Here is a 9,822-nt window from a genome sequence, read left to right as displayed (position 1 = left end):
GAAAGAGTGGTTGGCAGTTAGTCTACAATGCCACCTTGGTTCACACGATAATGTACTGAAGAAATGGCATTTGTTTCCCTAACACTGTAATATATGTACAGCTTTTACTTCTTTTAACTTTAGTTAAAACTTTATGTGTAGGAAAAGCAGAGTAATGTTCTAGTAATGCTTCCAACAAAAAATGTTAATGTACTAAATTTATAAAAAATTTCAAATCAAAAAGATGCAAATTTGTTTTCCTTCTCTCTCTTCTTTCTCCTTCCCTCTCTCTCTGTCTCTGTCTCTCTGTCTCTCTCTCACACACACACAGGGTCTGAAGTAAAAGTGAATAAAAGGACCATAGTTTTAAGAATACTTGAAATATAAAAAGAAAGTCCTAGGTTAGAATTCAGGCACTCACTGAAGTTACCTAAACTCCCAGATATTAAATTCTTCAATTGATATATAAGGATAATGAAACCTATTTCAAAATGATGTTGGAAAACAAAGAACACCAGCTTTGTGGTCAGAAAGTCTCTATTGACCCCTGTTTCTAGCTTCTCTGAGCCTCATTCTCTCACCTACTTCCAAAGGTGTAGATGAGATAATACAAAGCACCTGGCACGAGCTCTGGCACACAAAAGACTACCCTCAACTCCACCCTCGTCTATTGCTGTAACATTGATATTTCTAATGCCAACCCAATACTCATAGGCTTCCCAAAAGGATATTCTTATTGAAATCCAGCATTATCAGACTTACATCCTGAGCACCCCACAGTCTCATGACATTTTCTCAATGTCCTTAATTACAGAGTGTCCACCTGTGCATCTTCAAAAACTCCTTATCTCCATCCCTGGTTTACTTTCTCCTGGCTTCATAGTTCAGGTTGAACACTCAGGCACTACTTTTATTGGTGGTTATCCCACAATTCTGTATCAGAAGATGCTCAGGGACAATCTCACTGAAAGACAGGACTTGTATTGAAGCCATATTTGTCACTTATTTGTGCAAAACTGTTCTTCCTTGTTCTGCACTGTCCTCTACCCTGCACTTAGCATTCTGGTCCCTGTTTACTAAATGCAGGAGCTGCAACCACCCCTTAGTATGGGGACAACAAAAAATGTCCATTTCCCCCATTCCTAGATGTCCACGGAGCACGGAGTAACCTCCATTCCAAAGTGAGAAACACTGCACTGATTGAGGTTCAAATACTTAACCCTTGAGAGATGATGCTACTTTTGAATCTGCTTTAGAAAGAGCAACCCTGGGGTTTACGATCAGCAGAAGTTGAAGCTTGCCAAATTTTTTTAGCATCCTTTTCTCCAATTGGTCCTCAGTACTGCAATTTGTAGATTTATAAGGCATTTCTTAAATATTGTCAGGAAGAACATGTGTTGATTATGTGGACTTTTTTCCTGTATTTTTTATACATTCTGTCTCTTATTCAAGAAATCTTTCATTACACAGTGTTAAAAGATAAACGAGGCATATTAAAATGTTCAAGAGTTTATATGAGTATACATCAGTTTAAATAGGGCAATGCCAAATCAAATGTGATTAGGAGTGTTCTACCAATAGGAGTCAGGGGAGAGGTTTTTATAGAGAAGACATGGAAGCAAAGCAGGAAATTCGTTGATTGGCTATAGCTTAAACAGTTGTCTTATTTGGGAGAGCCCTGTTGGCTGTTTGTGAGAGTTGTTCTTACATTTCACTTTCTCAAATTTAAGTGAATTGACTCTGGCTTAGGTTTAGTTTGCCTGCATAAGCTGCCAAGACATTAAAGCCACTTTGTTCTAGTGGCTTCCCTGTTTAATTACTCTAACAACCATTATCTTTAAAATGTTCTCTGTATTTTCTTCTATCATTTAAAAATGCTGCTTTCCATACTTAGGCCATTAATCCATCTTGAATGTATGTCTAGGTGTGAGACAGGAATCACATTTTATTTCCAATGGAAACAGAGTTGATGGATGCTACAAACTGAATGTTTATGTCCCCCCAACCCTGAAAAAAATTCATAGATTAAAACCTAATTCCCAAGCTGATGGTATTTGGAAATGTAACCTTTGGGAGGTGATTAAGTCATGAGGATGGAGCCCTCATAAATGAAATTAGTGCCCTTATAAAAGAGGCCTGCAGAGAATTCCCTTGTCCCTTCCACCATATCAGGACAAAGAAAGAAGACAGCTGTCTATGATCCAGGAAATGGACCCTCTTCAAGACACTAAATCTATTGGTGCCCTGATCTTGGACTTCCAAGCTTCCAACAGCATGAGAAATAAATTTTATGTTATTTGTAACCATTCAGTCTGTGGTATTTTTTTTATAGGACAGACTAAGATAATGGGTTAATTAAGGTTTTCTATTTTTTTGGTCACTTGTGGTAAATTTTTTTTCTCTCAAATTTCTCCATATCATCTAAGGTTTCAAATTTATTGTATATGTCCATAGTGTTTTGTACCTATGTATGTTCATTCCTACCATAATTTCTATGCTTTCTCTTTACTGTAATGAATCAATATGGGCAAGAGATTGCTTATTTTATTAGTCTCTAATATCTGTTTGGTTTCTTTGTTTTCCATTTCATTGCTTAAGTATATTATTATTTTTATTTTTATTATTATTGTTATTATTATTTTTAGTGTGAACTACTATTATTTTATTGAATGTCCTGAAAAATCATTTTCTTTATAATCACCATTGTTGCAGAAAGACTAGAAATGAGATTTTTCTGATAAACAAAGAAAACAATGAAACAATGAACAGTCTGGGGAAGCAACATAAACAGGCCTGAACAAGTTGATCAATCATTGCTATTCTTTAGCCGTTACTACTAACACTTGTAGCTAGACTTGTCCTTCACAAAGCTGATTACTCTCTGACTCTATACAAATTACCCTTTGCACCTGGCATTTCTTCTCCCCCATACTCCCTTGTAGCACTCTTCATTTCAGAAAGATGGTCACAGGCTGATGACTTCAGGGACACCAGACTCAGTTGCTGAGCTACCTGATGCCAGCTTTGGCCATGAATTTGCAGAAGAAAAGAAATGCAAGACCTTCATAATTTTGATCCTTATCACATACCCCAGACTGCAAGCCCCACATACAAAATCTTCTTTGATTCCCCAAAGAGGGGGGCACAGTTCTTGGGGCATTAGCCTACTGTGTCTTCCCATTGTCTGGTCAAGAAAATAAAATGCCTCTCTCTTTCTTATCTTCCAATTCTCAGTCTCCATATTTCTATTCAGCATTGGTGCACAGGGAACCAGATTTGGCAACACCATCTCACATATAAATATTCCCTATCTAAATACCTTATAGTTCTGTTTCTAGAAGTTTGCTCTTTCTGAAATACTTTGGTAGTTTGCAAGTTGCTGAGCTGTGGTGAAGTAAGTAGTACCTATTTCAAGTTCATTATTCATGTACTACTGAAGGAAAGTAGAAACGTCAATGCTGGAAAGATTTTGATACAGCTCTGCGTTGTTGATTTTCAATTAAAAATGGAATAAAATGGAGTACTGTCCTGGGGATAAGACCCTAAAACTGAACACCTGAAAACTCTATGGTGTATCTTCCCTCTGGATACTTGTAACTGTTTGAGAATTGTTACAAATATTCTATAACTTGAACAAATCTACAGTGCTTTTTTTGAGTCACCTTGGAATTCACTGCAGCTTCAAACCTCATGCACTTTAGGATTACTTTCATCATGGAGTTAGTTTCTAAGTAACTTTTTGGTCGATTTTTCACTGTGTTTTCTTGATCCTTATCCCTTCTAATTCCACAGATTTTTCAGATACCTTATTTCTGTGTTCTAGAAGTATGCATTTTTAGATGAATTTTATCTAACAAGTTAAGATATATGATAAATCGAATCATTCCTACAAAGGCCCCTTATACAAGGGCGAGCCTTTAATTTTTCATTTCTTTTACTCTGCCAGGTCTGCTTCTCCTTTTTCCATTTAATTATTTCTTTGTCATTTGTTTTCCTATGTATTTCTATTTAGTTTCTCTGTTTTCTTTGTCATAGTGTCACATTCCTTTATTCTTCCATCTTGTTTCTTTTTAAGCATGTATCATCATTTAACATCTTCAGTATTCCTTTCTCTATATTTTCCTTTCTAATTTATTTTCACCCTCTCTCTAATTTTTAGTTCCATATGAATTAACCTCATGAAAAGAGGAAAAACTAATTTATGTTTTTAGAACCTTTTAAACACCAGTCCTTACGCTGAGTGTTTTTTGTTGTTGTTGTTATTGTTGTTTTGTAGTAGATTGTATCATTTCCATTTTTCAAATGAGGAAACTCAAGAGAATTTATGGAGCATGTCCTACAGCTAGATAATGATGGAGTAGTTTCACCTGGATAAATGGAGTATCCAGAACTAAAGAGTGACAACAGTAGTGGAACGTTCTCTTAATAGGATATTATTCTTCCCTCTTTGGTTTTCTGGGAGCATTTCTAGTGTCATTAGTTTCATATGAAATGACAGGGTTTGACAGCATCTAGGGGAGATGATGCTAAGAAAGGCTGTGCCAGAGACCCCAGGGACTTGCTAATGGGAAGAAGCCTTGAGTACTTTAGTAATTCTAAGTGATTGTCTGCCTTGGTCCTGAACTCTTTAGGCATGCAGACTCACTCATACCACAAAACCCCATATATATAGCCTCGAAAGTCATACCAAAACCCCACTTCTATTCTGCCCCACTCAGTTCTTCAACTACTTGATTTGTGACCTTCTTGGCTTTTCTTACCATTTATTGTCTTATCCTTCAGGCTTTATACTCAACCCTCTTTCTCTAACTTAGTCTTTCATTTCCTACCTCAACAATGATCAAACATTGTAATTTAGCTGCCAGTGGTAACTACTTCATTTAATCCAGCCGAGGCTCATAAACCTTACATTTCAGTGCAAGTCCTTGTGAGCAGTTGTTCCAAATGTGTTGGCACTGCATTCATGAGCATTTCTCAGACTCAGGGAAGAAATATGCTTTTGCTATGGAACTTTTACAGTCACCATAAGCAAGCTGGAGAAGTAATACTGTTGCTGCTCTTGCCTGTTAATTAAACCAGTTTCTACAGCATTGCAATAGTAATTCACGAGAACAAGGAGTGTTGAAAAATTCCAGAAGGAGCATTTTTCTCACTTTCATTGGATGGGGGCCTTAAAAAGTAAGTTAAAGTCTTGTATATGAGTGTGTTCCAGGAGTACCACTTACTCAGGGTTTACTTAGCAATTAGGGAATAGTGAGACGTCATTTGAGTCCTTTAAAGCTTGGTTGCCTTAAAACTCATTTTGTTAAAAGGTAAGACTTTAAATGATCCAATATCTAATGTTCTGTGCTATTGAGATCAAAAATTGTAATCTTTTATTTTTTTAATTAATTTTATTTATTTTTATACAACAGGTTCTTATTAGTTATCTATTTTATACATATTAGTGTATATGTGTCAATCTCAGTCTCCCAACTCATCACCCCCCAACATTCCCCCCTTTATGTCCATACAGTTGTTCTCTACAATTGTGTCTCTAATTCTGACTTGTAAACCAGTTCATCTGTACCATTTTTCTAGATTCCACATATATGCATTAATAAATGATATTTGTTTTTTTGCTTTCTGACTTACTTCCCTCTGTATGACAGTCTCTAGTCCCATCCACATCTCTACAAATGACCCAACTTCATCCCTTTTTATAGCTGAGTAACATTCCGTTGTATATATGTACCACATCTTCTTTATCCATTTGTCTGTCGATGGGCATTTAGGTTGCTTCCATGACCTGGTCATTGTAAATAGTGCTGCAATGAACACTGGGGTGCGTGTGTCTTTTTGAATTACGGTTTTCTCTGGGTTTATGCCCAGCAATGGGATTTCTGGGTCATATGGTAATTCTATTTTAGATTTTTAAGGAACCTCCATACTGTTCTCCACAGTGGCTGTATCAATTTACATTCCCACCAACAGTGCAAGAGGATTCCTTTATCTCCAGCATTTATTGTTTGTAGATTTTCTGATGATGCCCATTCTAACCCGTGTGAGGTGATACCTCCTTGTAGTTTTGATTTGCATTTCTCTAATAATTAGTGATGTGAGCAGCTTTACATGTACTTCTTGGCCATCTGTATGTCTTCTTTGGAGAAATGTCTATTTAGATCTTCTGCCCATTTTGGGATTGGGTTGTTTGTTTTTTAATATCAAGCTGCATGAGCTGTTTATATATTTTAGAGATTAATCCTTTGTTGATTTGTTTGCAAACATTTTCCCCCATTCTGAGGGCTGTCTTTTCATCTTGTTTATAGATTCCTTTGCTGTGCAAAAGCTTTTAAGTTTCGTTAGGTCCCATTCATTTATTTTTGTTTTTATTTCCATTACTCTAGGAGGTGGATCAAAAAAGATCTCTCTGTGATTTATGTCAAAGAGTGTTCCTCCTATGTATTCCTCTAAGAGTTTTACAGTGTTTGGTCTTAAGTTTAGGTCTTTAATCCATTTTGAGTTTACTTTTGTGTATGGTGTCAGGGAGTGTTCTAATTTCATTCTTCTACATGTAGCTGTTCAGTTTTCCCAGCACCACTTATTGAAGAGACTGTCTTTTCTCCAGTGTATATCCTTGCCTCCTTTTTCATAGATTAGTTGACCATAGGTGCATGGGTTTATCTCTGAGCACTCTATCCTGTTCCATTGATCTATATTTCTGTTTTTGTGCCAGTACCACATTGTCTTGATTACTGTAGCTTTGTAGTATATACTGAAGCCAGGGAATTGGATTCCTCCACCTCCATTTTTTTCCCTCAGATTGCTTTGGCTATTTGTGGTCTTTTGCATCTCCATACAAATTTTAAGATTTTTTGTTCTAGTTCTGTAAAAAATGCCATTGGTAATTTGATAGGGATTGAATTGAATCTGTAGATTGCTTGGGGTAGTATAGTCATTTTCACAATATTGATTCTTCCAATTCAAGAACATGGTATATATCTCCATCTGTTTGTGTCATCTTTGATTTCTTTCATCAGTGTCTTACAGTTTTCTGAATACAGGTCTTTTACCTCCTTAGGTAGGTTTATTCCTAGGTATTTAATTCTTTTTGTTGCAATGGTGAATGGGATTGTTTCCTTAATTTATCTAACTGATCTTTCATTGTTAGTATATAGGAATTCAAGAGATTTCTGTGCATTAATTTTGTATCCTGAAACGTTACAAAATTCATTGATTAGCTCTAGTAGTTTTCTAGTGGTATCTTTAGGATTATCAACGTGTAGTATCAGGTCATCTGCAAAGAGTGACAGTTTTACTTCTTCTTTTCCAATTTGTATTCCTTTTATTTCTTTGTCTTTTTGACTGCCATGGCTAGGACTTCCAAAACTATGTTGAATAATAGTGGTGAGAGTGGACATCCTTGTCTTGTTCCTGATCTTAGAGGAAATGCTTTCAGTTTTTCACCATTGAAAATGATGTTTGCTATGAGTTTGTCATATATGGCCTTTATTATGTTGAGGCAGCTTCCCTCTATGCCCACTTTCTGTAGAGTTTTTATCATAGACGGGTATTGAATTTTGTCAAAAGATTTCCTGCATCTATTGAGATGATCATATGGTTTTTATCTTTCAGTTTGTTAATATGGTGTATCACATTGATTGATTTGTGTATATTGAAGAATCCTTGCATCTCTGGGATAAATCCCACTTGATCATGGTGTATGATCCTTTTAATGTGTTGTTGGATTCTGTTTGCTAGGATTTTGTTGAGGATTTTTGCATCTATATTCATCAGTGATATTGGTCTGTAATTTTCTTTTTTTTTGGTAGTATCTCTGGTTTTGGTATCAGGGTGATGGTAGCCTCATAGAATGAGTTTGGGAGTGTTCCCTCCTCTGCAATTTTTTGGAAGAGTTAGAGAAAGATGGGTGTTAGCTCGTCTCTAACTCTTTGATAGAATTCACCTGTGAAGCCATCTGGTCCTGGACTTTATTTGTTGGAAGATTTTTCATCACAGTTCCAATTTCATTACTTGTGACTTGTCTGTTCATATTTTCTATTTCTTCCTGGTTCAGTCTGAGAAGGTTATTACCTTTCTAACAATTTGTCCATTTCTTCCAGATTCTCCATTTTATTGACATAGTCTTGCTTGTAGTAGTCTCTTATGGTGCTTTGTATTTCTGCAGTGTCCATTGTAACTTATTTTTGATTTCTCATTTTATTGATTTGAATCCTCTCCCTCTTTTTCTTGTTGAGTCTGGCTAAAATTTTACTGATTTTGTTTGTCTTCTTAAAGAACAGGCTTTTAGTTTTATTGATTTTTGTTATTGCTTTCTTTGTTTCTATTTCATTTATTTCTGCTCTGATCTTTATGATTTATTTCCTTCTGTTAATTTTGGGTTTTCTTTGTTTTTGTTTCTCTAGTTCCTTTAGGTGTAAAGTTAGATTGTTCATTTGAGATTTTTCTTGTTTCTTGAGGTAGGATTGTATTGCTATAAACTTCCTTCTTAGAACTGCTTTTGCTGCATCCCATAGGTTTTGGATTGCTGTGTTTTCGTTGTCATTTTTCTCTAGGTATTTTTTCATTTCCTCTTTGATTTCTTCAGTGATCTCTTGGTTACTTAGTAACGTATTGTTTAGCCTCCATGTGTTTGTGGGTTTTACGGGGTTTTCCCTGTAATTTATTTCTAATCTCATATAGCTGCAGTCAGAAAAGATGTTGATATCATTTCAATTTTCATAAATTTACCGAGGCTTGATTTGTGACCCAAGATGTGATCTATCCTGGAGAATATTCCGTGCGCATTTGAGAAGAAATGTAATCTGCTGTTTTTGGATGGAATGTCCTATAAATATCAATTAAATCTATCTGATCTATTGTGTCATTTAAAGCTTGTGTTTCCTTATTAATTTTCTGTCTGGATGACCTGTCCATTGGTGTAAGTGAGGTGTTAAATTCCCCCACAAATTCCCCCACAATTATTGTGTTACTGTCGATTTCCTCTTTCATAGCTGTTAGCATTTGCCTTATGTATAGAGGTGCTCCTATTTTGGGTGCATATATATTTATAATTGTTATATCTTCTTCTTGGATTGATCCCTTGATCATTATGTAGTGTCCTTTCTTGTTTCTTGTAACATTCTTTACTTTAAAGTCTATTTTATCTGATACGAGTATTGCTACTCCAGCTTGTTTTGATTTCCATTTGTATGGAATATCTTTTTCCATCCCTTCAGTTCAGTCTGTATGAGTCCCTAGGTCTGAAGTGGGTTTCTTGTAAACAGTATATATATGGGTCTTGTTTTTGTATCCATTCAGCCAATCTGTGTCTTTTGGTTGGAGCATTTAATCCATTCACATTTAAGGTAATTATCAATATGTATGTTCCTATTACTATTTTCTTAATTGTTTTGGGTTTGTTTTTGTAGGTCCTTTTCTTCTCTTGTGGTTCCCACTTAGAGAAGTTCCTTTAGCATTTGTTGTAAAGCTAGTTTGGTGATACCTAATTCTCTTAGCTTTTGCTAGTCTGTAAAGATTTTAATTTCTCTGTCAAATCTGAATGAGATCCTTGCCAGGTAGAGTAATCTTAGTTGTAGGTTCTTCCCTTTCATCACTTTAAATATATCATGCCAGCCCCTTCTGGCTTGTAGAGTTTCTGCTGAGAAATCAGCTGTTAACCTTATGGGAGTTTCCTTGCATGTTGTTTTTCTCTTGTTGCTTTTAAAATTTTATTCTTTGTCTTTAACTTTTGTCAGTTTTATTACTCTATCTCTTGGCATGTTTCTCCTTGGGTTTATCCTGCCTGGGACTCTATGCTTCCTGGACTTGGGTGGCTGTTTCCTTTCCCATGTTATGGAAATT

This window comes from Lipotes vexillifer, unplaced genomic scaffold (assembly GCF_000442215.2).
Source record: "Lipotes vexillifer unplaced genomic scaffold, Lipotes_vexillifer_v1.1 scaffold367, whole genome shotgun sequence".
Classification (NCBI taxonomy): Eukaryota; Metazoa; Chordata; class Mammalia; order Artiodactyla; family Lipotidae; genus Lipotes; species Lipotes vexillifer.
Note: the sequence above shows the minus strand (reverse complement) of the source record.